At 42.7% G+C, this 27,481-nt stretch overlaps 1 protein-coding gene across 5 annotated transcripts in view; it reads left to right on the top strand.

Annotated features, from left to right (window-relative positions):
• The first annotated feature begins 2,524 nt into the window (after positions 1 to 2,524).
• baz2ba (bromodomain adjacent to zinc finger domain, 2Ba) overlaps positions 2,525 to 27,481 on the top strand; it is a 74,196-nt gene continuing 49,239 nt past the window's right edge. For all 5 annotated transcript variants that reach the window (XM_080025462.1, XM_080025460.1, XM_080025461.1 and 2 more), the window contains exons 1-2: positions 2,525 to 2,696; positions 15,043 to 15,086. The gene's annotated coding sequence lies outside the window, so the exon portion shown is untranslated. The remainder of the gene's footprint in view (positions 2,697 to 15,042; positions 15,087 to 27,481) is intronic.

Raw genomic sequence — 27,481 nt, 5'->3', positions numbered from 1 at the left:
AAAAAAAAAGTCCCTCTTTTAGACAGACATGCTGTCTCCCTTCCCCCTTCCCTTCCCTGTGGTGTTCTTTCTCGCATTGCAGTCATTGTGCTGGCACTTATTATGTTACAAATGACCGAGGTACGGCAGGCATTCTCAGTGTGAATGCAAAGAGGGCCCACCCTTCTATGCTGCTAGTGCCTTCTCCTAATGACGATGCTCAGAGTGCCCCCCGACGCCGCCCCATGCAGCCCTCTCCCCCATTCCCGCCCCCATGTGCTCTCTTTAATGAAGATTCTCCAATGCAATTAAAAATCCTTGCTTCTCGCTGCTACTGTATGACAAACAGAGCCACTGTCATTCCTCATGGCCTGTCATCCCTGCTACTAGGGGCGGAGGAGATGGAGAAATACACCAGGGTGCCAGACAGATAGAGAGGAGTGTGTGTGTGTGTGTGTGTGTGTGTGTGTGTGTGTGTGTGTGTGTGTGTGTGTGTTTGAAGAAGAGCAAAACCCCCCTCAACAGGTAATGGAAAGGGGCAGAGAGGAAAATCAATGACCAAAGAACATGGAGCGCAAGCTTATAAAATGGCTTTAACTGCACACCAGAAGCTGAATAAGGGCTTCTGTGTCCACCCTCCAAACTCGGGTGATCATGAATGTTTTATCACACCCACCTACCCACCAACCATCTTTTCCTTTTTTTTCTCCCCCTTCTTTTTATATGCAAAAATTATTTCTGAGTAACATCTTTGCAATTCTCTGCAAGGACATCAAAAAACGTCAGGCTGACACTTTTGGATGTTGTGACAGCAGAGAGAGCGAGAGAAAGAGTGAGAGATAGATAGAGAGAGAGAGAAAAACAGGATACATTTATGATAATTTACAATGTTTATGAAGCATTAATATGAATGTGCCTGTAAACCAACACTCCATCAGGCTGCTAACAATGAGTTCATTGTTTGAGCGTGATTTACGAGGTGTCTATAAACTGAACAGAGAACAGTTTGTTAATCCAGTATAATACCTGTTAAAATGGATACAACCAGTGGTGGTGTGTGACATGCATAGAGACACACCAGTTGGCTCTGTGACCCATCCTTATCCTCATCAGGGTGGGGTGTATTATAAGAACAGTTGCCCACTCCATCTGCAGAAAAAAAAGAAGGAAAAAAAAACCTCCCCTTCCACCCCACCCCCTTGTTGTTTTCCAGTTGAATGAAATAATCTTCCCCCGTCTGGAAACCCAGTCTGGGTCAGAGGGCCTGCGTTCAGCCTGTTGCTTATTGTGTGTTCAGAAGAGGAGGTAAAGCATACAATTAGGCACAGATGGCTGTCTTTGCCAGGCAATGTATTGATCCTTTCCTGGATGGGAAGATCTGTCCCATTTCGGTTTTTGTTTGTGTGCAAACTGTACTTCTAATTAAGGACCTGTGTTATACAGATTTGTATTTGTTTGATCATGTATCATCTTCTGAGGGATCATCACTTGGTCAGTTAACATTTAGAGTGACTCATCAATAACAAATGATTGTAAATAGTCCATGAAACAATGATTGTTCTGAAAGATAAAGATAGATTTGGAAGAGAACATTTAGACTATTTGTTTTACTAATGTAGGCGAATGAATATACGGATGGATCATACTACATATCATAGCCTTTTGAAACAGATTTAAATTTCTAATCACTTACATTCACCTTAGTCCAATATCATCTGAGCCTCAGTTTCTCTCAAACAATTAAAGCTGAAATGAAAAAGTCAATGATTTGACAACTAGGCTAGAATACAACTATTCAGATGACTTGTTTTATCAAGCAAAAAACGCCAAATATTCTCTGGTTCCTGGTTATAATAATAGGCCTAAGATAATGAGCGCAACTTTATTCAATAATCAACTTTTTTTTTCCATAAGGAATAGTCTACACAATCAAAAGGCTTGTGTAGCCTATAATATGAGGAGGATTGTAAAACTTTTCTTTCCCTGTGCAAGCTGCAAAATCTGCACAGTATAGCCTATGATTTTAATTTCGGACTATTTCATGTAAATCAACCTTTTAGCCAGAAATACAAAACATAATCAACATCAACATCATAATAATTAACCAACATTCTATGAAAGTTGTGACTTTTGTAGCAGAAAACATAGGCTATATTTATGTTTTTTTTTAAATAAATCCTAAGCTATAGACTATATTATTAATATTTTAATCAACCTAAGCAATTTATTATGTTATTTGTTTATAATATATGGCCGATAATCGCCATAGGTCCGCATGGTTTTAAGACGCAACTGTAACAACATCATAGCCTAAATAAAGTTACCGCGCTTAATTTTTGCAAGAGCTGAGCAGCTAAATGACAATGCTGCATAAGTAATAACGGTCAATAAACTGCATCCGTCCTCCACCACGGCCGCTGCACAAATAATAAGTTTTCTTTGTGTGGCAGTAGTGAGCTGACGTCAGGTCGGTTCCTTGAAGTGGAGCTGAATAAACCTTGAGAAGAGTCTCCTTCAATCTGCTGTTAGTAACTAACACACACTCACACACAGAGACTCAATTACTGCCCAATTCCCTTCTTTATCATTCGTCCCCGACCTCTTTCATAACCAAAAGCGACCAAGGAAAAAAAGAGGCGAGAAGAAGACCGACCCGAAGTGATAGTAGAACTAAAACCCCTCGTTGGAAATAAGTAAAGTGTCGAAACTAAAAAAAGGTAAGTGTTTTATTTCACTGACGCTGTTTTACCCACATCACAGAACAAGCGATGAGCTGCGTAGCGCTGGCTTCGTTTCTAGTTTCTTCGCTTTCTTTTTCTCTCTCTCTCCTCTCTTCAGCTCGTGTTTTTAAACTGGTTTATAGATAGTTTCTTGTTTTTTTTAGCGCTGTAATTCGTCCAGTGTATATATTCCGTAGCGGCGGGCTAGGTTGCGTTTGGTGGAATCCAGTTTTTTTCTTCTAATAAGAAGCGAAGTGTGTTTTACCCTCTGCTCTTCTGAGTGGTGACTTGATAGTGGGAATCGTCTTTGTGTCCCTCTCCTTTTTTGTCTTTCGGACTGTTTGTATCTCATAACTTGTTTAATTGTTGAGGTTTAACTTTTTATGGCTTTGTGGTGTTGTCTTTTTTGCGTGTATCTACCGTGCAAAGATGCATTTGTCGGTTGTTGTTGTTTTTTGTAACCGTCAACGTTAAACGGAGAGGTAACTACGAGGCACTGGACTGCCGTTGGTCCTCGCTGCCCGTCCGTTAAAATCCATCCACTTTAATAGTCCCTCGACGACGAAATAAAACAATTAGCGACATATACATAAATATACCCGTTCGGTTTGGATTAATTAAGATTTACAGTATATATTTGCACAGCGGAGGGGAGAGTTTGGGTTTTTTTTGTGTGTTTTTTTCTCGCTAGTCGGTCACATTGCTGGCCAGCCTGCCGGGGAGCAGTGCTATCGCAAGTCGCTTCGTCAAACCCGAGGAGGCATGCAGGCAGGAAAGCTAGCAGGCGCTTTGGCCGAGTTGTTGAAATGTATCCCTTTGTGTATATTACAATATCCTCCATTTTTTCTGCCCCTTCCAAAACAACAAGGCTCTCGCCATCTTGGTTATTTTAAATTCGTCCCCTAAGCACCCCATATACCCCCCCCCCCTCTCCTCCTCCTCTCTATCTCACACATACACACACACAAACACACAGGCTACTTTAAAAGGAAATGGATCCACGTTTTTCCTCTCTCACAAGTTTTATCAAAGTTTTAGACTCGCTAGGGGGAAAACAGACTGAGGGATTGAGTAACGCGTCCTGTCTGCGGTTTTTAGAAAGAAAACGGAAGGGGGTTAAAAGATTTGTCAGCGATGATTTTTAAAAGTCTGTTTTTTTAAAAATAGGCTATATCAAAGAGGGAGCTGTCGTCCTTATGCTCAAGACGTTTGCACACACACACACACACACACACACACACACACGCACACGCACACACACGCAAATACTAAGTGACTTAGTGTAGTTTTTATGAAGGATGGGGATATATTTGGAGTGGACAGGTGGACATGTTGGTATTTTTCGTACAGCCACAATCAAGGCAAAGTATGTGTGCTATGTTTAAGCTGATATGTTGCTAAATGTGATTTCTTAGTTTATGCATGGGCTGCTTCATGTTGAATGAATGAATGAAAGAGGAAGACGGAAGGAAGGAGTGATAGAGGAAATCAAAGTGGGATATTAATGACCAAGAATCCCATTAAGGGGAAAACAGTCCAAATTAAATTTAACTGGATTTAACTGTCTGTGCCAAATAACAGCAATTAGACATCATTTGAATTTCAAATTTGAAATAATCATGTAATTAAAAATGTAGCCTATATATTCCTTTTAAAGGAATCTTTATCTTTAAATTTGCACGCTGATGTTTACACAAAGTTGAATTGATATGTAATTGATAGATTTACCAGATTGACAAGTGTAAGACGTGCAAACATGACACGTGCATCTCTTGTCATCATTACAATACAGACACACACAGACCCACACACACACACACACACACACACACACACACACACACACACACACACACACACACACACACACACACAAAACACACACACACAGAGCACAGTTTGGCTCAACCCTGGCTGAGCTGTAGCACTGCTTAACAACAGTTTACAGGAGATTCTTCAGAGAATTAATTATCCAGTGACTGGAAAATGGTTACCTAATTTCATTTCTGTCATCCATCTTACAAAAAGGTGTTAGTTTAGCTCTCGCATGTGTTTCGTCCCTCAGAGTAAAAAAAAACCTCACTTTCTTCCCCGTCCTGTAAGCAGTATAGGGAAGAGGAGGAGGAGTAGGAGGAGGGGGGAAAGAAAACAAACCGGACAAATGCTTTGAAATGGAAAATCTGATCATTTCACCTCCCACCTCTTTTGTTTGCCCGTTTATTGCTGCAAAGCTGGAGTGCAGAGGAGCAGATGTTTAGCCAAACATGAAGGCGCGGTGCCTCTGTCCTTATGAGGACGGCTCTCCCTCCTCACGCTGCTGATGCATCGACATGACAGCTGCCTGATTTCATGGAGCTGCTAAGAAGCCATTAGCGGTATCAGTGAATTGAAACGGAACAGTGTCTCTTAGTTTTTCTACCTCGACTACAACTCTCTTATTGTTAGCGTCATTGTGTGCCGATTTGTCTGTAGGTCCATGTGTGCTGCAGCTGAAGATACAAAACCGACAAGAAGTACTAATTTATTTGTGCAGCTTGTTTCCCCATAATTGAGAGAGTTAGCAAGAGCACAAAGTGAAAAAAGGGGAACAGATCTGTCAGAGTTTGTTTGCCATGCTGGTTTGAAATGAAAAGCACACTGTGCTACTTCAAGCACACTCAAATCAGAGATGTTCGTTGTTGCCAGGTCAAGAAAAAATAAATCAACTCCCGGTTGTACTTTGATTCTCTCTCTCTCTTCCTCTCTTTCTTTCTCCCAAATTGGAACTGTTGTTTCTGAAAAGATAAAGGAGGACTTCCGCTTGACTTGAACATTCAGGACTTAAGGATAGACATGGTTAAGCCCTATTTGCATGTCTACCAAAGTCACAGCAAACGGTTGCTATTGACTAAGCTGATTAGGTGAAATTAGGTTCACGAGCTCTGTGTCTGGGGGTGCTGAATCTGACAAAACTTGGACAGCTTTTGAGAAGACAATCCCATGTGCACACATGGCTGTATTCTTTATAATCTCTTACTATTGAATATGGCACTATCTTTTTTTTGGAGTAAGCTCCATTTGAATGAAGTGAAGTGAGATTTATTTGGTGTGCAATATGCATGTTATTTCGATCAGGTGAAATACCTGATGCTAGAAAGACATCACTTATTCTGGGAGTGATGATGTCCAGTGTATCAGGCCTGTCAAGGACTGATCTATTGAATACGAGTGTGTACGTACAAGAGTGCACTTCCATCACACTGACTGTTTCTGTCAAATGTACAAACCACCAGCCTGTTTTGAATAGGCAAAGCTGATGCGCTAGTTTTCTTGTGTTTTTAGAAACTTTTGTGACGAATTAGTTGAGCTCAGTTCCACATTTTGAACCGAAACTTGTTTTCCCTTGTGACAGCTGTGTGAGGGTTCACCTGTTGTCAAAAAGTCAAAAACAGTAAATAGAAGTGTGCTCATCCCATGACTGCCTGCAGAAAACCTTATAACTGTACTCTTATGTCTCACATCGGAACATGATTAAATCAAGCATTGTTTTGAGGTATTTGCATACCATCACACTTACTGTACAGTTTAACGGCAGTCTAAAATGATTATTACACAAACTTGTATCCATATTGGTATCATCAGTTTTGATAAATAACTAAATAAATCAGTAAATCTGATTTTATATATTTCACCCTAACTTTACTATAAAGTGCCTAAGGTTTCAGTATGTGTACTCCTAACTTCAAACACTTAATGGCATCAATGTATGTATTTCATGTCTAGACAGAGATTAATTAGACCTCTAAACTACAATCTATTGATAATAATGGCCATCTGGGAGCGCTGTCAAATCTCTGCAAGTTAGTGCTGACACAAAGCTGTGAAAATTTAGAGGGGAAGTCGAGGTCTGCTCTGTGTTAACTGAAAAGATTCAAGAACTAATGTTAGACAGAGTTTATATTTCCTCATCCCTCCCCACTGGGTTATCCATTTACATATGACTGTGCACACACACACACACACACACACACACACACACACACACACACACACGCACACACACACACACGCACACGCGCACACGCACACGCACAAAGAGAAAAAACAATAATGACAAATTAAATAATGTACCGAGCAACTGAGGACTTTTAACAGATGTTTTTTGAAGAAGACATTAATCCTATAAGGACTAATGGTCCTTTGAGAAGAAGCCCCCGTTTTAGCGAAAGCCCTAAAAGCTTCCAGGCATTAGATTGATAATGCTTCTTATTGTTTCAGATGCTGCAGAGTGTCTGTCTCGGCCTGCTGTTTTTTTTTTGCTGTGTGTTACAGGCCTATGCAACCAGCTCACTTATTGATACGTGTTTACATGGCCTCACAAGTTTATGTCCTCTCAGCTGTAAAGTTGGGTAGCTCTCAGATGATCTTCCTAGCCTTATGCAACCCTGCTATTTTGGTTACACTGCATGTTTACTGGATGTCCTGATAATCATCGGGCTACACAAATAATTGTCTAAAGTGCACACTCTGTTCTGGCTATCGTGGTCCATAAATGTCTGCCTGTATCTGGGAGAGGAGGAATGCATTTTGAAAACCAAGCTAATGAGACGGTGCACATATGCCTCCTGTTGTAAAGACTATACAAAATCTCAACTGTTAATTAAGAGTAAACAACTCAACATCCATTTTAGTTTTTTCCCACATTTCTGTGTGGATTACATACGGCGGATTAATTACTAAACAACAAACAGTGTAAAGTGCAAGTGGGTCACCCCGTGTTGACTTTCAGGAAGACAGAAGACAGAGCGGACAAATTTGGGAGAGGAAGGCGATAAGCTGCCTCTTTGCTTGTTCGTCCCCCGGGCCCGTATTTATCATTCAATGTGAGAATTTCCTTGATGAAAGTCAAGGTTGTTTGTGCATGCTCTGTCTCGTTGGGATGCCTGTTTTTTCCACCAGCAAGGTGAAAAGGTTGATTTTCCCCCTCCAAAGAGATCCCTCGTTCGGAGAGTCCACGCTAGTTTCTTTTAATGAAGTCTCAAAAGGTCCTGATGAATATTGTTTTTACACTTGACTTCAGGGCTGTTTTTGTTTTAGTACATTAGTGCGGAGGTGAAAATGGAGCCTCTTGTTTTGTGGATCCACAGAGAAGCATGAATATTAGTACCCATAATTCATTGTCTGTATCACATATTCATGTGGTAAAGACGCTGTGAATAAGGATATCACTAAATTTTGTGTTTATAAAACACAAGTGACAAGAAACAGAAAACAGTTTGAGGGTCTTGTAACATTAGCTGAACCTGGCTGGATTGGAACGGCGTAACCATGACGTTGGGGATTTTTTTTAAAGAAAAAACAGACAAAATGTTTTTCTCTTGTCTTCTCTCTTCTCTCTACGTCTCGTCTAGGTGCCCATCATTTTGTTTCAATAGGAATTTGATTATGGAAATGTAAAAAAAACTGCTTCTTAGTATGATGTTTACCATGCTCAATCTGTAGCAGGGGGCCTATATTTACACTCAGGCTGGCTCATGCTCAGATGGGAAAAGGATACTGGGAATGGAAAAGAAAATAGGAAAGAGGTTTGGGATTTTGGAATGGGATTGATATTGGTTTCTCCACTTGTGTAGCTCCTGGGTCAGTGATGATACTATAGAATAGCTTGTAGGCAAAGGGAGCTCAGCTGTGTGCCTCAGTGGGTGTTCATACACACACACACACACACACACACACACACACACACACACACACACACACACACACACACACACACACACACACACACACACACACACACACAGTGGCTGTCAGAATGCAGGCATTTACGCATAGGGACACGCACACGAATGCATGAGATTGTGCCTCGACAGCCCCCATGTATTGATCTTCTTCTGCATTTAAAATCTGGTCACTGCTGCCACAAAGGCTTTTTATTTTAGCTGTGCTGGCAGACCTGCTCCAAGCTGAGACAGAATTTTAAATATTTAACTCCTACGGAACACCATGAGAAATGACAAGGATAGTGAAAAACAAATAGGAAAGCAGTTTTAAAGCCATGCAATAGCTATATGTGTATTTGTTCACGACCATGTTTTATGTAATCCATACTGGTACAATCAGCTCTCACTTTGTTGTCCTGTGTAAGCACAGTTTGCAGTCAAAAAATCTTACAGCACCCTTTCCTTCATGGAGTATTTATTTAGATTCATTGGCATCATTATTTTATCTCCAGAAAATGCATAAGGGGGGAAAAAATCATTAACTCAGAATTTTTCTCAACTCAGTGCTGACCTACGCAGCCTTTTACCTTGCTAGTAGCCCAGGCTGAAAATGCCAGCAGTCATTGGATTAGTCATTATTGGACTTGGGACAAGCTTCTGTTTTTAGCTTTTTAAAGTTAAAAATGGATACTCCTGTGTAGGGAGGCGACTCAACGATGTCTAATCCACAGAAGCCCTGTAGCACGTCGTCTTACCGTCATTACCATCTCTCTCTCTCTCTCTCTCTCTCTCTCTCTCTCTCTCTCAGTATAATGCGTTTGTCTTTCTCTGTTCTCACCGGACGCAAAGCAAGGTATACCAAATCTATTTCCCCCTTTTTCCTCAGGAAACTGTCACAGTGTTAAGTTGGTCCCAGGTGGTGTAGAGGAAATGATCTGACTAGCTCTGTTCACAGTTACTCTTTAAAATAATTTGTCTTGAAAAGGTTAAAGCACATTTCAGTGATTTCAAAACACTTGTGTGTATGTCGCATTAACATTACTTCTTAAGAAACAGCAGCGGGCAGCGAAAGCACAAGGGTTTCCTCCATCCAGTTGAACCTGCCACTGTGTTGTTATTTTTCTCTTGTCCAAACTATGAAAGCCTAGCCCCGCTCAGTCTGTGGCATTGTCCCCCCCTCTCTCTCTCTGTCTCTCTCTCTCTCTCTCTCTCTCTCTCTCTCTCTCTCTCTCTCTCTCTCTCTCTCTGAACGATGACACTGAGAGACAGCTGTAACGTGAGACGCCTCTCGATCCTGGCAGGGGCTTGGAAAAGCCGAGGCAGAAGGGAGGGAGAGGGCCTTTATCTGAGACTGGGGGCGCTGACCTCCCTCATTCCCCTTCTCTTTTTCTTTTCTCTCTCCGGTCTCTTCATCTGCTGCTAGCACGTATCCTATCCTCCCCCCACCGGCCCAGGCAGACTGCAATCTTTCAAAAGTGTAACGTGAAAACGCCGTCTAACCCACAGCAGGAACCTGGTGAATGAAATGGTGCGTGTTGTTGTTGTTGTTGCATGTTTACAGCCTGTCACATGTGGCTCTTTGAATTCATATTGCATTTCCCTTTGTCTGAGGTAGAAGATGGATGCAACTTGTGTTACCAAGCGTTCACTGAATATTGTGACATTTGCGTTCTAAGAACACTTTTTTTGTTTGTGTGTTTTTGTGTGTGTGTTTGTATGAAGATGGAAACCTTCACACATCCCCTGGACTCTAGGCTATGGCTGCTAAATCCTCTGTGAGAGCTCCCGTGTGTAATCCAAACATTTAGAGCTAATTTAAGCATGCAGGCAGGAGCAGCATCCTTTAGGAAGCAACAGCTCTCTTTCCCCCTCTCTCTTCCTCTCTCTCAATCCATCCTCTACGTTGTGTGTGTGTGTGTGTATGTGTGTGTGTGTGTGTGTGTGTGTGTGTGTGTGTGTGTGTGTGTGTGTTTGTGTGCACATGTCTTGTTGTCGCTGGAGGGAAATGAAAGCACTCAATCACTCACCTGTCAGAGTGCTTCAAATTCTGTCCATAACACACACACACACACACACACACACACACACACACACACACACACACACACACACACACACACACACACACACACACGGACACGGACACGGACACGGACACATATGTGCATACACACTTACCCCTAAGGCTTTGACAGGACTGGCCCTTTATTGACTCCCTTGATCAAGGAGACAGCAGATCCATTTAATACAAGCTCCACACACACACACACACACACACACACACACACACACACACACACACGCAAACACACGCACACTCACACACACAGGCATTGAAATCAAAGTGGATTCACATCTGCTCTCCACACAGCTCCACTGTGGCATTTTCTTCTCATAGACAGAGCCGGTTGTCATTTATATTTGTGGCTATGTTGGGTGTTGAATACATTTTTGAAAGCCAATACTAATAGAGTAATGTTTTCATTGCAGTGTATGCCAGCAGTTCCCTTTTCATGGTTGCTTTGTGACATTATTACACCAAAACACTTGCCTCTTTGCCACATCTTTTATGGTGTTATGTTGCGGAGGAGGGTTATCACGTCATGATACGAGCTCTGCCAGGGTTATGGGCATATTCGGTTGGCCTTGGCCCTCGCGCTCCCCGGTTGGCCATGTTTTGTGCTGAGTGTTTTGGAAGACCAGTTAGCCAAAGGGTGCTGGGAGGAGATGTGACAGCTGTGTTGGTCACGGCTACTCCGACCTTCACACGTCATCTTGATGGATCAGCAAGGCTGTAATGATACACTGAACCTGTTATGTAGGCCTGTGCTATAGCATGATTATCCACTGGTGATGATCTGGTCACATACTAGTACTGATATCATTGTTCGCAAAAGCAAATGTGAATGGTCAGTCACCAGCCAGCGAGGCCAAGTCAAAAGGAAAGCAAAAATCAACCAATCAATCAATCAGACTTTATTTGTATAGCACTTATACATGCACACAAACGCACACGCACACAAACACACACCATTGAAACACCATAGGCTAGAAGCTTCAAATGAAAAGATTAAATTAATATACATACATACATAAATAAACATAATAAAAGCTCTAAACAGTGGCCAATAAGTACATCGGCTGCAGGTTGTTAAAGAAGACATCTATTTGTAGTATCGTAATATCATCTATTAGTAAAAAAAACTAGTTGTTTACGAGTAATTAAAAGCGTGGCTAAAGAGGTAAGGTTTTGAGTTTGCCTTTAAAAATATCAAGAAAAGGAAGTGAATCAGCAGCCGGCTCTCTGCCATTACAGACCAGAGTTATCATGGTAACACAACAACATGCATGCTACATACGCAGACACAAAGACACACACAAACCAGCCGGCTGTTTCAGACATTCCACCTCTCACAAATGGATCGCCCTAATGTTCGTCTCAGAACGCTTTACTTTGTGTGTGTGGTGTAACCCATTCCCTTGAGATGGCACTTGCTCCATCAAGACCAGGAAGAAAGCATTTAGTGGAATGACACACACACACACACACACACACACACACACACACACACACACACACACACACACACACACACACACACACACTTTCACAACACCGGATGGCTTAGAGGATCTCAATTGCAGTTAGACAAACGTTTCTCACACGCAAGTTCTTTATTCTTCCACGTCTGCTCCTTACTTTGCCCCGAACATACACTCCACTCACATACAAAGGTACTTGCACAGAGATTCCATTTTGTCAGCTTTCAGCCCCAGATCATGTAACAATAAAAGATGCTGCCCTGCAGTTAAACACTGCCAGTAAATCACAGGGCAAAGAAAGCTGGGAGAAGCACTTATTTTTAAGCAGCATGAGAGACCACATTGGGGGGGTGAGACAGATAGGGTAAGAGAGAGAAAGAGAGAGGAAGAGAGAGCGTCTTTGTGCACTGTGTACTGGCATTGTGTGTGATGAAGAGATGAATCACTGCTATTTAGGGATTGGTTTCCTGCAACTGATTGTGTGACGACTCGGTGGCGGACAGACTGTCAAGACTTGCCTGTTTTGTTCTGGGGGCTTCAGGAAAATGTCTGCGGCCAAGTCTCCCTGGCTCACTCCCACAAGGCTTGGTGTGCCAGAGATCAACTGAGACAACAGAGACAAACACCTCACCAGTGTCGCTCCTCTAACAAGGCATCAAATATTAAAAGCAAGGGATTTTAGGCCAATCTCAAAGTGTGTATTTTCAGAGAACACTTGTTTTCCATGCACAAATACCAATATACTTGTTTTTCCTTTTTTTTCTAAAAAGAGAATGCTCACCTGAAATGTAGTGGCAGGTACAAAAGTCAAACCATTGTATTGAACCAATGTGCACATAGCCACTGTATGATCCTTAAGTCAACATCTGTATCATTGAGGCTGAGGGGGGCATGCATACCTGGAGTGTAAATGCATGTTATTATAACTTTGCAGATAACTTTTTTCCAAGTTAATTGGATGGAAATTACTAAGTAATTATCTATTATAAAGTTAAATTTTTATTGTTACGCAAAAAGTTAAACGGTCACTAACATAACAGTCATTTTTGTATAACAAATGGCTTTGTATTTCTTCCAACCTCCAACACCCACTATTTTTATTCTGCTATAATGATAAGCATTGCATTATTTTTTAAAAAGTTTTATTAGGCTGATAAAGTTTTAGTTGATAACATTTTTTTAGCCAATTTCCCTGCAAAAACATTCCTCTGTTCCAGCTTATTTTGTATTATGTATTACCGTAAATATCTTACCGTCGGTCTGACAAAACAAGCAATTTGATAATGTCATGTTGGCCTTTTTCGCTACTTTGTGACATTTTACAAGCCAAAAGATTAGTTGGTTAATTTAGAAAATCATGTGCAGAATAATAAATAGTGAAATCGAGAGAAAAAAATGTGTTTGTTGCGTCTGTAATATCTGACTTTGCAGTTGAAAAAGGCTACAGTGCAGACGTTAAGATTTGGAAGAAGAAAAGTAATATTTTGGTGATATTTTATCCATCTACCATTAAAGTAAAACTAGGGAGATCTTAGAGTGAGAATGAGGTTAATAGACTAACAGGCTGATTCTCAGGCTGGCGAATGAAGGCAGACAGCACTGGCTTTCTATTTGCTGTGTAATTCACCTGCCTCGTGGCTGGCAAATCATTCTCTGTGCTGAAAAGCCCTGTGAGCAGAGATCCTTTAATCATCCACTAATAGGCCTTTATGGAAAAGCTGAAGATGAATTCAGCCTACCTGGCTCTCTGTTATCATTATCACTTCGATGAGTTATCAAAGAAGGTGTGTGTGTGTGTGTGTGTGTGTGTGTGTGTGTGTGTGTGTGTGTGTGTGTGTGTGTGTGTGTGTGTGTGTGTGTGTGTGTGTGTTTGTGTGTGTGTGTGTGTGCGTGTGTGCGCGTGCGTGTGTGTGTGTGTATGTTTGTGTGTATTTGTCTGTCTGTGTCTGTGTAAAGGTGTAGAATAGATAATGAAGGGAACCATTACAGTTCGATGTGTGTGGCTATTATGAACAACGCGGAGCTCTTTGGTCTTTGTTCAGGGATACATTGATCTTTAATGCCACAGATTTTAACATGACTGGAGGTCTGCTCAAAACAGACATTAGTTAGGATCATGAACTGTACCCCTACCCCTATTTTACCATGGCAGTCATTAAAACAAGTACAGGAATGATCAGCAGCTAAGATGACATCTCGTTTAAAACCGTGTGCAAGACTTACCGTGATGCACAATTTGAAATATATAATAATTGTAATAGCTGATCACATTCGTGCTGATTATAGAATCCACCAGACTTGATTCTGTTGCCGTTGACCAGATGGATGTGTTTACTGTCAACAAAACCTTGTTAGATATTAGCTACCCACACATGCTGAAGCAGACTTTGACTGTTGGTGTGTCTGTGTCTAGAAATACATATATGAGAGATCCTGCTGTCCTGTGTCAGTGCCAGTGTGTGAGAGGTGGCCCATAGTTTATATTGTCGATACAGTCTCACCAATGCTGACACAAGTCATACGTGACATTGCTAACGTTGTAGCTGAAGTTGTAAAATCTGTGTGTGTTTTTTCTTGCTGTGGTATGATTTACGTAGCAGGGTGGCGTCTGTTATGGTGAGCTGCTTAGATTAGGCTCAGGTCTTGGAGACAATGCATGAGAGATGGGCGTGAGAACGCTGGTAAGGCTTGGTTCTCTCTGCAAGAACTGTCTTGTGTTTGGGGAAAATATCCTCACACTCAAAGCTCCAGTGTCTAGATCCATTTTCTAACAAACAGGTTTAGCAAGAAAGAGCTCGGGGAGAAAGAGACTTTTTGTGTATGTGCGAATATCTTATCTGTGTGATACAGCTTTCTGGAGTTCCCTGTGTTTCCTCTTTAATGTGTCTCAAACCCCACATACTAAGTTGTGTAACCGTCTCTTTGATATTGAGGTAGGTTTAGGGTGATTCACCACCATTTGGGCTCAAAATCGGCTTCTAATCTATTTAAATATCATAATCTAAGCATTCTTGAACAAACATATTTGTTCCTTTGACTCAGATGGTATTTTTAACCTGAAACCATATAGTGATCTTTTGTTTCTGCTTTTTCTCCAGGTGTTACTAGCAGTTATGTCCAAGAGCTGAAGACATCTCTAACAGTGAGTACAGGCCACTAAAGAGCATTCTCATCTCCTGTTTTTCACCCTGTTCCCCTGGTATATATTTGCCTGTTTCAAAATAGTTGCTGCTTGACTCTATATCATCCCACACTTCTGCTTTTACATTTTCATTTTATAAGGCATGCCAGAACAAACTTGCAGACTCCTCCAGTTTCAGGCCTAATTTGATTTTCATTCATTCAGTGAAAGAGGATGTTTTTTTCTCTCTCCCCTAATTAAACTTAACAAGAGCCCCTTGAAAAGCAGTTGTTATGATTACATTACAAATTCGGGGTTCATTCAGTGAATCAAGCAATTAATTACATTTCTCCCGTTCTAATCAGAATATTTGTCTGAAACGTACGCGCCTAATAAACATCCTTTGAGTTTGCTATCTTTCCAGAGCCAACGCTAAATGTAAATGGTTGTTAACTGTGCCCTGCAGTGCTTCTAGGTTAGTGCTGCTCGGATGGTGTTGAGTTGTTTTCGTGCATTGCTATGTGGAAGCATGAATCCCCCCTCCCTCTCTCCGTCCCGTTCTTCTTTCATTTTCTCTGTTTTCTCACTCTGCCTCTGTGTGAGGGCTATAGCTGTGCTCAGGGGCGCGGCTGCGTCCTCAAGGCTTCACTTCACACACACACCAAGGTGGCAGTTTGTTGTTCCACACATAGACAATGACTTGCACTTTTCTCTCCCGTCTGCCTTGATGGCCTTGTGCCTGCGAGTGTGTCACCCAGATCAAGTGCGATCTTTTCTGAGAAGGTTTTACTTTTTACTGAATGCGAAGCTCATGGAAATACCTGTTTCACACCTGTGACCGGCTCTTTAGCCTTGTGCGTTGAGCAGATCTGATGTCAACTGCTCTTAATGTTACCGCTTCACACATCACATCCCTTGCAGGTTGGTGCGAGCGAGCCCGTTGTATCATTTGTGATAAGTATTGACGAGTCCTCTCTTGGGGAATCAATTTCTACGGGCTGTAGCCTTGTAGCTCAACCCCCCAGCGATGGCTGTTTCAAACTGGTGCGTCTTGGCTGCCTGACTTTCAGCCCCCGTAGAGAGCGAGCACAGCAGAGCGTAGGGAAAGATGGAGCCCGTCCAAACAGCTATGGTGTAATTAGCTGACATTTGTTGCTTGGAAGACAAGAGGAGGGAGAAAGGAAAGAGCTGCTCAACTCAAACACCCAAAGGAATATGCAAATGTTGAGCGTTGAGAGAAAAGAAAAGAAAGACAAGAGAAACGTGTCTAATGGCACAGAGATATCATTATATTTCATGCATGTGTGCGTGTGTGTAATTGTGTTTGTTATGACTCCATTGAACTTTATGTGAGTATTTTGCCAGTGTTTTACCACTAATACAGCACAAGCCAATGGTTTCTAGAAAGCGACTAATATATATATTAGGATGAGAATGACTAACCCGATGATACCTTTGTTGGCTGTTTTGCCTTCTTTGTAGAGCGTGTCTTAACAAATCTAACTTCATCAGCTGAGCTCAGGTGCAACTGAGCTGTTCACACAGTACCCACATGAAGCAGCCATTCACAACCGGGCTGATTCTCTGGTTCCAGGAAGGGTTGTGTGTGTGTGTGTGTGTGTGTGTGTGTGTGTGTGTGTGTGTGTGTGTGTGTGTGTGTGTGTGGTTATGTGTGTGTTTACGTGCTTGCTTGTAGGGGAGAGCACTGTAATGCATGTGGACTATCTGTACTTAAGCCAAGTTGCTGCGTGAAGGAGCAGCAATGCTTACGCAGCCCCATCTGCTTGATTCAAGCTTGAAATGCAATGCCTTTTAATGACAAAATACGGAGTGGCTGGGAGGTGTGCAGAAAGAGAGAGAGAGAGTGCGTGTGTGTGTGTGTGTGTGTGTAAGTGAGTGAGTGTGAAATAGAGAGGAATAAAGGGAGAGGGAGAAGGAGAGAGAAAAACATCTCGAAGGTCAGGAGCAGCGGGCGGCCGTAGGGGAGAGACACGTGAGACAGAGATAGTCTTGCGTCAGCCCCACAGCAGTCCGCTCTTTATGTGTGTGAGTGTGTGTACGTGTGTGTCCTGTGGGGCCAGCATTTCCATCCACATCCCGTGTGTTACAGAAGAGAAACATGCCAGCGTTTCTATCCTGAGTATCTCAATCTGCAAGAGTAGATTAGATAGATAGATAGATAGATAGATAGATAGATAGATAGATAGATAGATAGATAGATAGATAGATAGATAGATAGATAGATAGATAGATAGATAGATAGATAGATGGATAGTTGTACATTGCAAATGACTTGGAAGCAGTCAGTCACTGAGCTACAGATCATTTTTTACATGGCTCTTGTGACAGTGGAAGGGGAAATTACACCTTCTAGCCTGAGGGGAAAGAATTTGTGTGTCTCAGTGCCTGTCACAAAACCTGAATAGGGTTTCATCAATCCTAGCAACTACTATCATTTTTCAGCCCTCTTATTCACGGGCCCTCTTTGTTTTGCTCACTGTGTCGTTTTCCCAGTGCCCTTTAAACTGGTGCTCTGTAGACTGGGGAAGTGTTCGAGATAACGCCTAAACATTTAGTACTTTGTACTTGCCTCGGAGCTAAGATTGTTAAAAAGCTGCTGCGAGATTGTCCTCGGGATAGGCAGCCAGTGTAGATTCAACAGACACACTCCAGCGTTAGTTTGGGCTTACCCATCCATGTCCCCTCTGTCTCTTTCACTCTTGCTCCCGCTCTCTCGCGCACACACACACACACACACACACACACACACACACACACACACACACACACACACACACACACACACACACACACACACACACACACACACACACACACACACTAGGAAACACTGACCGGTCCCCTTCTTCTTCCCGCTAATCTTAACAGGGTTGGTTCAGTCTTCTAGCCAGACTTTTGATTCACCCCTGTTGCCAAATAGCCTTGGCTCTCCTTGTCCTAATAAAGGGCTTCAGCGTGGGGCGAGGCTGCTCTTTTGCAGACCCTTGTGCCATGAATCATTGCTTGCACCCAGGGAGCCTCAGTCCACTCGGGGGCTGCTGCCCGGACGATAATGTGCATGGTCATGAGGGGGCCATTTTGAATGGACGGCCAGACAAAACAGGAGCTAAAGAACCCAAGCTGTGAGTGTTCCTAGAGAGGGCAACAATGGGAGCGGTCGCTGTGTGTGTTAATGTGTTTGTTGTAGTGGAGAGGGGGAGATGTTGGACACACACAATGCTGAGTTTTGGGTGTCATAATGTAAGATAATTGCATGCCAGTAATTTATGAAACATAAGGAGAAGACCTTTAAACCCCATACATCACAAACCTTTTAGCCCCCACACAAACAGGATTGTAATCCGAGCTGCTTGGACTCAGCCCTAATGCCTATTTCACTGGTAGGTTTTTTTTAAAACAAGAGATGATCAAGCCTTTGACAATACATCACTTGCACTTACTTAGAAGACCTACTTATCACATATACTGAGAAACACCAGATAGAGTTATGTTGTGTTGATCAATGCTCAGTCACACTACATACGTTGGTAATAATCTGATCCGTCCGTTTATTGGGTTTAAAGGTTAAAACCCTCCTATATGAAGTCACATTTTGCTTTGTAATAGTGTCGTCCTTGCTGGTATCACTGGTATTTTTACTGAATTAAAATACTTAACATTATTATTTTAAGTCATTACCAGTGTCTCAATATGAATTATAATATTCTGTTTATTTAGCCAGTATTAGTAGAATTATTATTAGACAGTTGAATTTTCTTTTTTGTACTTTAATGCATGTACGTGTTGCAGGGTTACTCTTTTATGGAGATAATTAAGCAGACCACACATGTTTTCTCTTTTTTTTTCATTTTACACCCACACACACACACACACACACACACACACACACACACACACACACACACACACACACACACACACACACACACACACACACACACACACACACACACGGCAGCAGCTGTTGCCCTATGAGAGCCTCCAGGTTTATTGGGCCTATCTGCTGCGTTTATGGCCAAACCACATCTCTTCAACCGTCTTTATGCCTCTGACTCTACCATGGCCTCTTGTTTCTCCACATCCTGCCCAGCTTCCTGCCCCCTAACTCCCTTCCCCAGATCTTCGTTCCTTAGCTCCCCACACTTCACAGCAGACACATATTCCACCATGGACTATGCGTTTCTGACTCTTAATGTGTGCCTGTGGCTGGGAATAGTTTGTCCCTACTGGGCCTGTACATCCTGGTGTTCTGTCAGCCAGACCAGGTTGTAACCTGGATACAGCTGCAGTCCAGAGGAGCCATTAGCAGTGCCAGGAGGCCCCGCTCCCAGTGAGGGCTCATTACTGTATTTGTGCAGTCACACTTCTCCTATGAAACACAGCAGTGTGCCTGGTGAAAATAGCCAGGACATAGAGCCTCGGGGAAACCATTACAGCTCCATTTGGAGTTCTGAGAGAGAGAGAGAGAGAGAGAGAGGGGGAGGGAGGGAGGGAGGGAGCAAAGTTTCATAGAAAGAGGAGAATGAATACTAAGAATGATATTAATCATTAAACACATTCAACTTTCCCTGTACTTAACTGTGTGAGTATGAGTATCTGTGTTTATTGGATTTTATTTGCTCTTTGTTTTAGTGTGTGTCTGTGTGCATGTGTTTGTGTGTCTCTGTGTTCTCTTTTCTCGGAGGCCCAGTTCAGCTGTCCTGTCTGGTGTGCAGATGGCCAAGTTAGGGCCTGCTGAATGAGATACCCTTTTACTTCCCCCTGTCTCTTCTCTTCTCTTCTCTTCTCTTCTCTTCTCTTCTCTTCTCTTCTCTTCTCTTCTCTTCTCTTCTCTTCTCTTCTCTTCTCTTCTCTTCTCTTCTCTTCTCTTCTCTTCTCTTCTCTTCTCTTCTCTTCTCTTCTCTTCTCTTCTCTTCCTGTTCTCCGTTCCTCCCTTCTCCAGCTCTTTCTGCTGTTTAATTTACTAGTAACATCCCTGGCTGCCTTCTCTCTTTCATCGCTGCATCTGCTGAGGGCCATCTTGGGCAGTTATCCACCGCTCTATTTTCTCTCCCTCCTTCTTTTTATGCGCCTCTCAGGGCTCAGTGCGGCAGCTATACGCCGCGGCTTTGGAATGAAATGTCTCTTAACCGAGCCATGTGCCCCGGAGCTACGGTAATTGCAGGTGAAATTCAGCTTCCTCTTTAAAATGCCATCTCTCATTTCCAGTTACCGGCCCCCTCCATATCTCTCTCTCTCTCTGTTTCTCTGCCTCCCTCCCCTTCTGCCTCGCTCTCTCTCTCCCTCTCCCCCTCTGGCTGTCTTTCAGAGGCGTGTGAATCCCTCAGCTCCTGTCGCGTCTCCGTGCCCCAACAGACACTCCCACAATGCATAGCACTGATGGTTGCACAGTGATATCAGCCATGCAGAGGAGAGGGAGGGAGGGCCGGTGCCTCCACACATACACACTCAATATGTGTGTGCGTGCGAGAGAAAGAGAGAGTGCAAAGATAGGATGTATGACAGTTACTGAAAGTGTGTGGTTGTTTGTGAGTCGGACACAATGAGCACCTATCCACGGTGCGAATATGGGAGGAAAAGAAATGATTGTGATTTAGTGTGTGTGTGTGTGTGTGTGTGTGTGTGTGTATGTGTGTATGCACAGCGTCAGCAAGGCGTGAGCCGCATAGAGGTGACATCAAGGTGAACACGGCGTGCAGAATGCTCTGCCGACTCGGGAGACAGCAAATGGCTCTGTGGCAGATGGAGTCTTTGTCAGGGAAGAAAAATGGCAGCTCAAGAGCGTCAGAGAGCACCCCCCCCCACACACACACAGACAAACACACACTCACACACACACACTTATACACACACACCACTTTCTGTCTGTCTCTACCTCTGTGTTTTATATTTTCACAGTTAGCCACTCACACACGCAGAGATGCAACACACGCATGTACACACGCACACAAACGCACATACACAAAGACAAATGCAAGAAGACACTAACACACACACACACACACACACACACACACACACACACACACACACACACACACACACACACACACACACACACACACACACACACACACACACACACACACACACACACACACACACACACACACACACACACACACACACACACACGTATTGACACACATACATCTTCCCCCTCCTTAGTGAGCCGGGCTGGCGGGCGGTGACCTTCCCCTGCTTGGAGGTTTCCCTGGCTGTTTGATCAATTATCCCTCTCCCATTGTTTACCAGGAAGCTGGAGTAGAGAGAAGAGGAGAGAAGGCTCAAAATGGCCACTGTCAGGTGGAGGGATCCATTTCCCTGCCAGCGTGGGGGTGGGGGTTATGGAGAGTGGGGGGAGAGACACAGAGAGACCAGAGCTGTAAAGCATACTTAGAGGGAAGGGAGGAGCGTCCTTCCATGGCAGCTGGGATGATATGACATTATACTAAAGGTACAACTTGGACAGTGGTTACCATTTGTGATGCAAAACATCATCTGTTAAAATATGGTTTGTTTGATGCTAAAACTTTGGTCAATCAAACTTTAGTTATCTATAAATCACCCATAAATACATGGTTTTGCTGCAGTGTACAAATTAATCCTGTATGAATTTCTGAAATGTATTGTCATGTGCCTCTAATTCTGCATATACACAGGTATGAATGCATAATGCCACAGTACTGCAGGTACACTTCCTATTTTTAGCGTAGAGAATTGGTGGGGGGTACTCTAAAGGTCAGGAAGCAGAGAAAAAAAAAAACAAGTGGGAACAAATGATGCACTAAGCGAATGACACTCTGAGGTCCTGCTTTAATATGTATGTATCGCAGGTTGATGGCTGATTTCATTAGCACCTCTCATTGTTATGCATAGATTGTCCTCCTGCAGCAAAATGAATATTGTATTCGCACGCGCATGCATGCATACACACTCACTCACCCTCACCCGGATACACACATACAATAAAAGCGCGTTTTCAAGGGAATACTGTATGTTTGGATCTTGCAAAGGGCTCGAAGAAAAGGTTGCTGTTTCCACAGGCTGTTATCTGTGTCGGCTATAATTAAAACAATTTACAGCGCTGTCATTTTAACACAGGTTTTTGGCGCTGCTGTGAACAATTCCTGTCAGGTAGTTTGTGTGATTATTTAGGGGTCCTTGTTGATATAAGAGTGAATTATTTCCAAAGTGGCAAAGAAAGGCTATCTTTGTTTAAATGACTTGAGTGGAATAAGTCATGTCCTATCTGAGGGTTCAGATTACGTCACTTCAATTTACCTAAAAATGTGTGTGTGTCTCTGTGTGTGTGACACACACAGTCCTGTGTGTGACACACACAGAGAAAGAGACAGAGACAGAGAGTACATGGCCATTAGTGACTGACTATATGTGTTTATGCGAGTATGATTCTGTGCTCATCCTTGCACACAGAGAATACATATGGTGAGTGCGTGAAAATGCCTGACCGCCTCTTTCTAATCCTCCTAGATGACTGTGTTTCAGCAGGAATTCCAGTCCTTAGTGGGACATGAGCAAATGTTCTGTGAGAGATATTAATAGCTGTTGTGGGTGAAAAAAAAAAGCTGCTGCATTTTTCCATATGTTTTGTAAGGAAACAGTCCAGATGGATTATCTCTTGGTTGGTTTTTTTTTTCCTCAACCAGCTCTGTCCAAGTGGTTTTGTCTTGCCAGAGACAATCACACATATAAGCAACACACACAACTCACACACGCACGCACCCCCCCCCCACACACACACACACTCCTCCAGTCCCGTCTGAAGTACAACAGGCTATTACTGATTAACATGTCTAAACTCAGCCGGTTCAAAAAGCCACTCTAATTCCTTTTCCATCTTGCTCTCATATGAATCATGGATGACGCAAGGCTTTTCTTCCTAACATACCTCACGTTCCTCGCAGTCACAGGGATATGTTTGTCGCCTTTCTATGTGTTGCCTGAGAAACCATGTTGGCTTGTCTTCTCACATTTCACACTTGGTTTCATCCCCTTAACCCCTAATGCTCAGCCTGGATGGGCTGCCTGACCCCTCGAGTCATGGATGTTAGACTCATCGGCATCACAAGAGTTGAGCTATATTCCACCCACTGATTGCAAGCACGAACAGGAGCCCACTTTCATGGATCAAAGATTTAAAAAAATAAACCTTACTGATGCTTGTTACTATCATCGCAGATTTAAATTTCATAGCTATTTGTTTGTTTGATTCATTCTTTGGATTAAGACTTCTTCTTCACCAACATAAATTGGTAAACATTGTGAGCTCTAGTATTTGAAGATTTATTAGGTACAAAGGCCCAAACACTCACACTTGGCCTTGCGCCTCTAATGCAGGAAGACAAAGCAAAACTAACTTATTTCCTGAGTTGGCACAGTCACACACAGACACACGTAGACACACTATGTGGTGTGACAGGACGCCGCATTTTCATAGTTTCACAGCAGGCTGGCATTCCAGGACAGAGAAGAAGAGATAGTGTCACTGCACTGCTGGTTCACTCATTGTTTTATCCTGTTTCTGGGCCACAAAGCGTGAAGGGTGTCTGTTTATGACACACACACACACACACACACACACACACACACACACACACACACACACACACACCACTTAAATAGACCACTTTGCCTCTCCCAGCCTGTTTGACGACAACGTCTAAAAAAAACACAAGTGACACAAGATGTCCATAGACATGGCTAGCAGCATAGAGACAAAGGCACAACTCTAGTGTGGATTTAGCTGAGTTTTCTTTTTTATGACACATGGTCTCTGGAACCAGGAAGTGTGCCACACTGACTGACAGGATGTGGGATAATGTTATGTTGGTGTTTGATTTTTATGCTTTTAGAGGTCGCAGTCACCCTGCGATAGCTTCTTCTGAGTATATTGTTTTGCAACACATACTTCATTAAAGGACATGCAGGTTCTTTGAGCCCCTTGATTCTTCATAACCCAGTGTGGCTATATTTAAATGAAGAAAACCATGAAATTCACCTAGTCAGCTGCAGCGGAAAAAAGAGCTTCCTCTCCAAACCGCCCACACTGCTTTCAGCCTTGTTGTGACTTGTTTGTCTGTCGTTGGAGGATTTTGGCTTCTTCCAGAACAATTGCACTTTAAAACACCCGGCTCCAGAGGATGGTAGCTGCTGGTTACACAGCAACAGAACAGAGCTATAAAGTAAACACACACACACACACACACACACACACACACACACACACACACACACACACACACACACACACACACACACACACACACACACACACACACACACACACACACACACACACACACACACACACACACAAAAAGAGTGAAGCCTGTGAGACGGAAACGGGATAATACTCCCTCTCCCACCACGTTACTCTCTGTATGCATGTCAGGTGCATGCTATTGTTACTTTCATCACTGGTGTGTGTTGTGTGTTGTCATGTGCAGCTGTTTGCTCTCTATGTTAGTGCTCGGTGTGGTGAGCTAGTGGAGTAACGGCGTTGCTTCTCTTCAGTCTGAACTTCTCTGATTTATTCTTAACATCTGTCTTTGGCAGGTGTGTGGAACCACAAGGTCCTCTCTCTGAGCCTGTGATGTAGCTATCATTTGCGGGCAGAGTGTGTGTGTGTGTGTGTGTGTGTGTGTGTGTGTGTGTGTATGTGTGTGTGTATTTGTGGAAAAACAACAGAGAGGGCCAATCTCCACCCCCTCCTTGGGATGAGTCATATTTGAGCCCTGTGTAATCCAAGCCTGTGTTTCATGTGTGCGAACAGACAGACCCTGAGCAGTGGTCTTGGTCCTGACTCCCTCTGGGCCAGTGAGTGGGTGAGACACGGCTATCAACAACAGGCCCAGGCAGCTTGGGTTTCAGCCTCACCACACGAGGAATCTGCTCGTCGTGACATATGTAGGCACACACACACACACACACACACACACACACACACACACACACACACACACACACACACACACACACACACACACACACATACACACACACCAACCAAGGGCAAGCATCCATTCACATAGAGCCATACCTATTATTCTTTTCCCTCCTTGGCTCCTCCTTAAATAATATCAGATAACAAAAAGGGGACGGATGACAAGCATTGCGATTGGTTGGACTATGAGGAAGTGTTAGGATCCAGAGGATGGGCCTGTAAATATAGTTTCACATGAAACAATTATGTGACACAGTGATGCTCAGTCTAATACAAGTAACTGTGTGTTACTTGTGGTGTCTTTACTTTAGGTGTGTGTGTGTGTGTGTGTGTGTGTGTGTGTGTGTGTGTGTGTGTGTGTGTGTGTGTGTTTATGGATTGGTCATGTGGGTCCACCTGTGAGAGTGTGATTGCAGTGCAGTAATGTCAAAGCTGGCTTTGACACAGTAAACAATGAAGGCTTAATATTTTGACTTTTGCATATGAAATCACACAGGGGAAGTGTGGTGACAGGAAATAAGGCTGTGTCACAGGAAGAAAGGAGCTCTATATTGTGGAAGTTCTGCTGCACAGCATTTCAAAGCACCCCGTCGCTGGTGTGACACTCTTTTCAAGGCACAGCTGGACCTTTAAAACGGTCTTCTACAATTGCCCTCAGGGGGGAGAAAAAGTGTCCGGGACAGAGCAGCAGAAAGATGATACAGGCATAAATGGTTGAGGGAAGCTGTTCCTCATTATGACACCTAGTTATTGTGTTTTATTTTGTATGTTAGGGCAACACTAGGATCATATTTTTAGCACACATTGAGCTACAGAGAATAGAGCGTTTTTCTCATCCCTGTTAAATATTTTTTTGTATCTCTTGACTGGAAGAAAAAGTCTAAGCAGATGTTCTGTTCTGTATGTGATGTTAGATACAGTTCTTGACCGTGATCATGTCAATTGACATTGTGAAAAAAACACACTGATTGAACAATTTTCACTTTTCAAATGTCATTCACTGAAACATTTGGTGTAAAAAAAGCAATTCAAAGTCCACCTTAAATATTACACCTTATTTATCCTCATAACTTTCCCACTGTACCCTGATTAATAGTGGCCTTATTATCATTACTGATGCATGCAGAATTGTGATTTTGATTTAATTTATCACCTAAACAAGTGGTTTAGTTACATTCTTGCCAGCTTTGAACATTTTGGCAAGTAACATAACAATTCCAACCAATTTCTTCCACTGTCATAAAAAAACGGAAACCACTTACCAACTACCTCAACATGTTACAGACCTTTAGGGGGGGAAGTGTGTTTGATTTTGGGCCTACTGATGCCAGTGTGTTCCAAAACACATAATCCAGTATCCACAATGTCTCTGGTTTAGTTCTAACCAGGGATCATAGTTGCATGTCATCCCCTCCCAAAAATTCCACGTTCTTAGTTTTATAATCTTGTAAATCCAGACAAGGCAGCTTTCATCCCGTGATTATAGACCATTTCCATTATTTGGGGCAGCAAACATCATTACAAGGGTTTTAGTGACTAAAGTCAGTAAACATATAACTGCTGCTTAGCAAGAACATTGAGTCTAGTGCCGAAATCTTTTTGGATTCCAACCAAAACCAAAGGCATACACACACTGTTAGTTGCCTGTTGTTATTATATTGTATTGGGACACAAGCAGGCTCAGATCATTTTATAAATGGCTTAGTTCATAAATTGAGTGACTCCTTGCTGCTTATAACTGTTTGAATAGCTTTAGATAATTGTTTATGTTATCACAACCTTCACCTAATCACATCCCTCACGTGACATGTAGCTGTTGCATAGTCACATTTTACATTTTATATTTTTTATTTTTTTATCATCATAGTTAATACTTCTGGCTCTGTCTCTTTTTTCCCCAACACTATCGGTTTTATTCTGGTCTGGATTTGTTCAAATATGAAAATGTGTCTTTATGTATCTTCAGTATATGCTCACTTTAGAAAAGCATTTAAACCATTTCTTTATTGTCTTATCCTCCTGAAACACATCATGAGAGTTGCCTGTACAGAAACATAAAAGTAGCACCTCATTAAGTACCATTATTGGCTGTTATCTCACACTTAGTTAGTTCAAATCCAATCTTTCAGCTTTAGCTTCAGGCCAGTGAGTCCTAACTTTACTGACTCACACAAACAACAGGTCAACTAATCACACAGCGGGGCCACTGGTCGGGCCCTAAAGCTATCTTTGGTCAATTAGGAAATGTGCAAATGACTATTATTGACTTAATAAAAACCTTACAGTTACTCTACCTAACAAATCAACACGTAGATGCTTGCCAGGAGGACTGCCGTGGAGTCTGAAATGGGACACACAGAAAAAGTGGGCACAATGCATTCAAACGTTTTGTGGAAAGAAGAAACAAGGAGTTTCGTCACACATGGCA

The sequence above is a fragment of the Ammodytes marinus genome (genome assembly GCF_949987685.1).
Source record: "Ammodytes marinus genome assembly, chromosome: 1".
Taxonomy (NCBI): Eukaryota; Metazoa; Chordata; class Actinopteri; order Uranoscopiformes; family Ammodytidae; genus Ammodytes; species Ammodytes marinus.
Note: the sequence above shows the minus strand (reverse complement) of the source record. Positions and strands in the feature narration are given on the sequence as shown.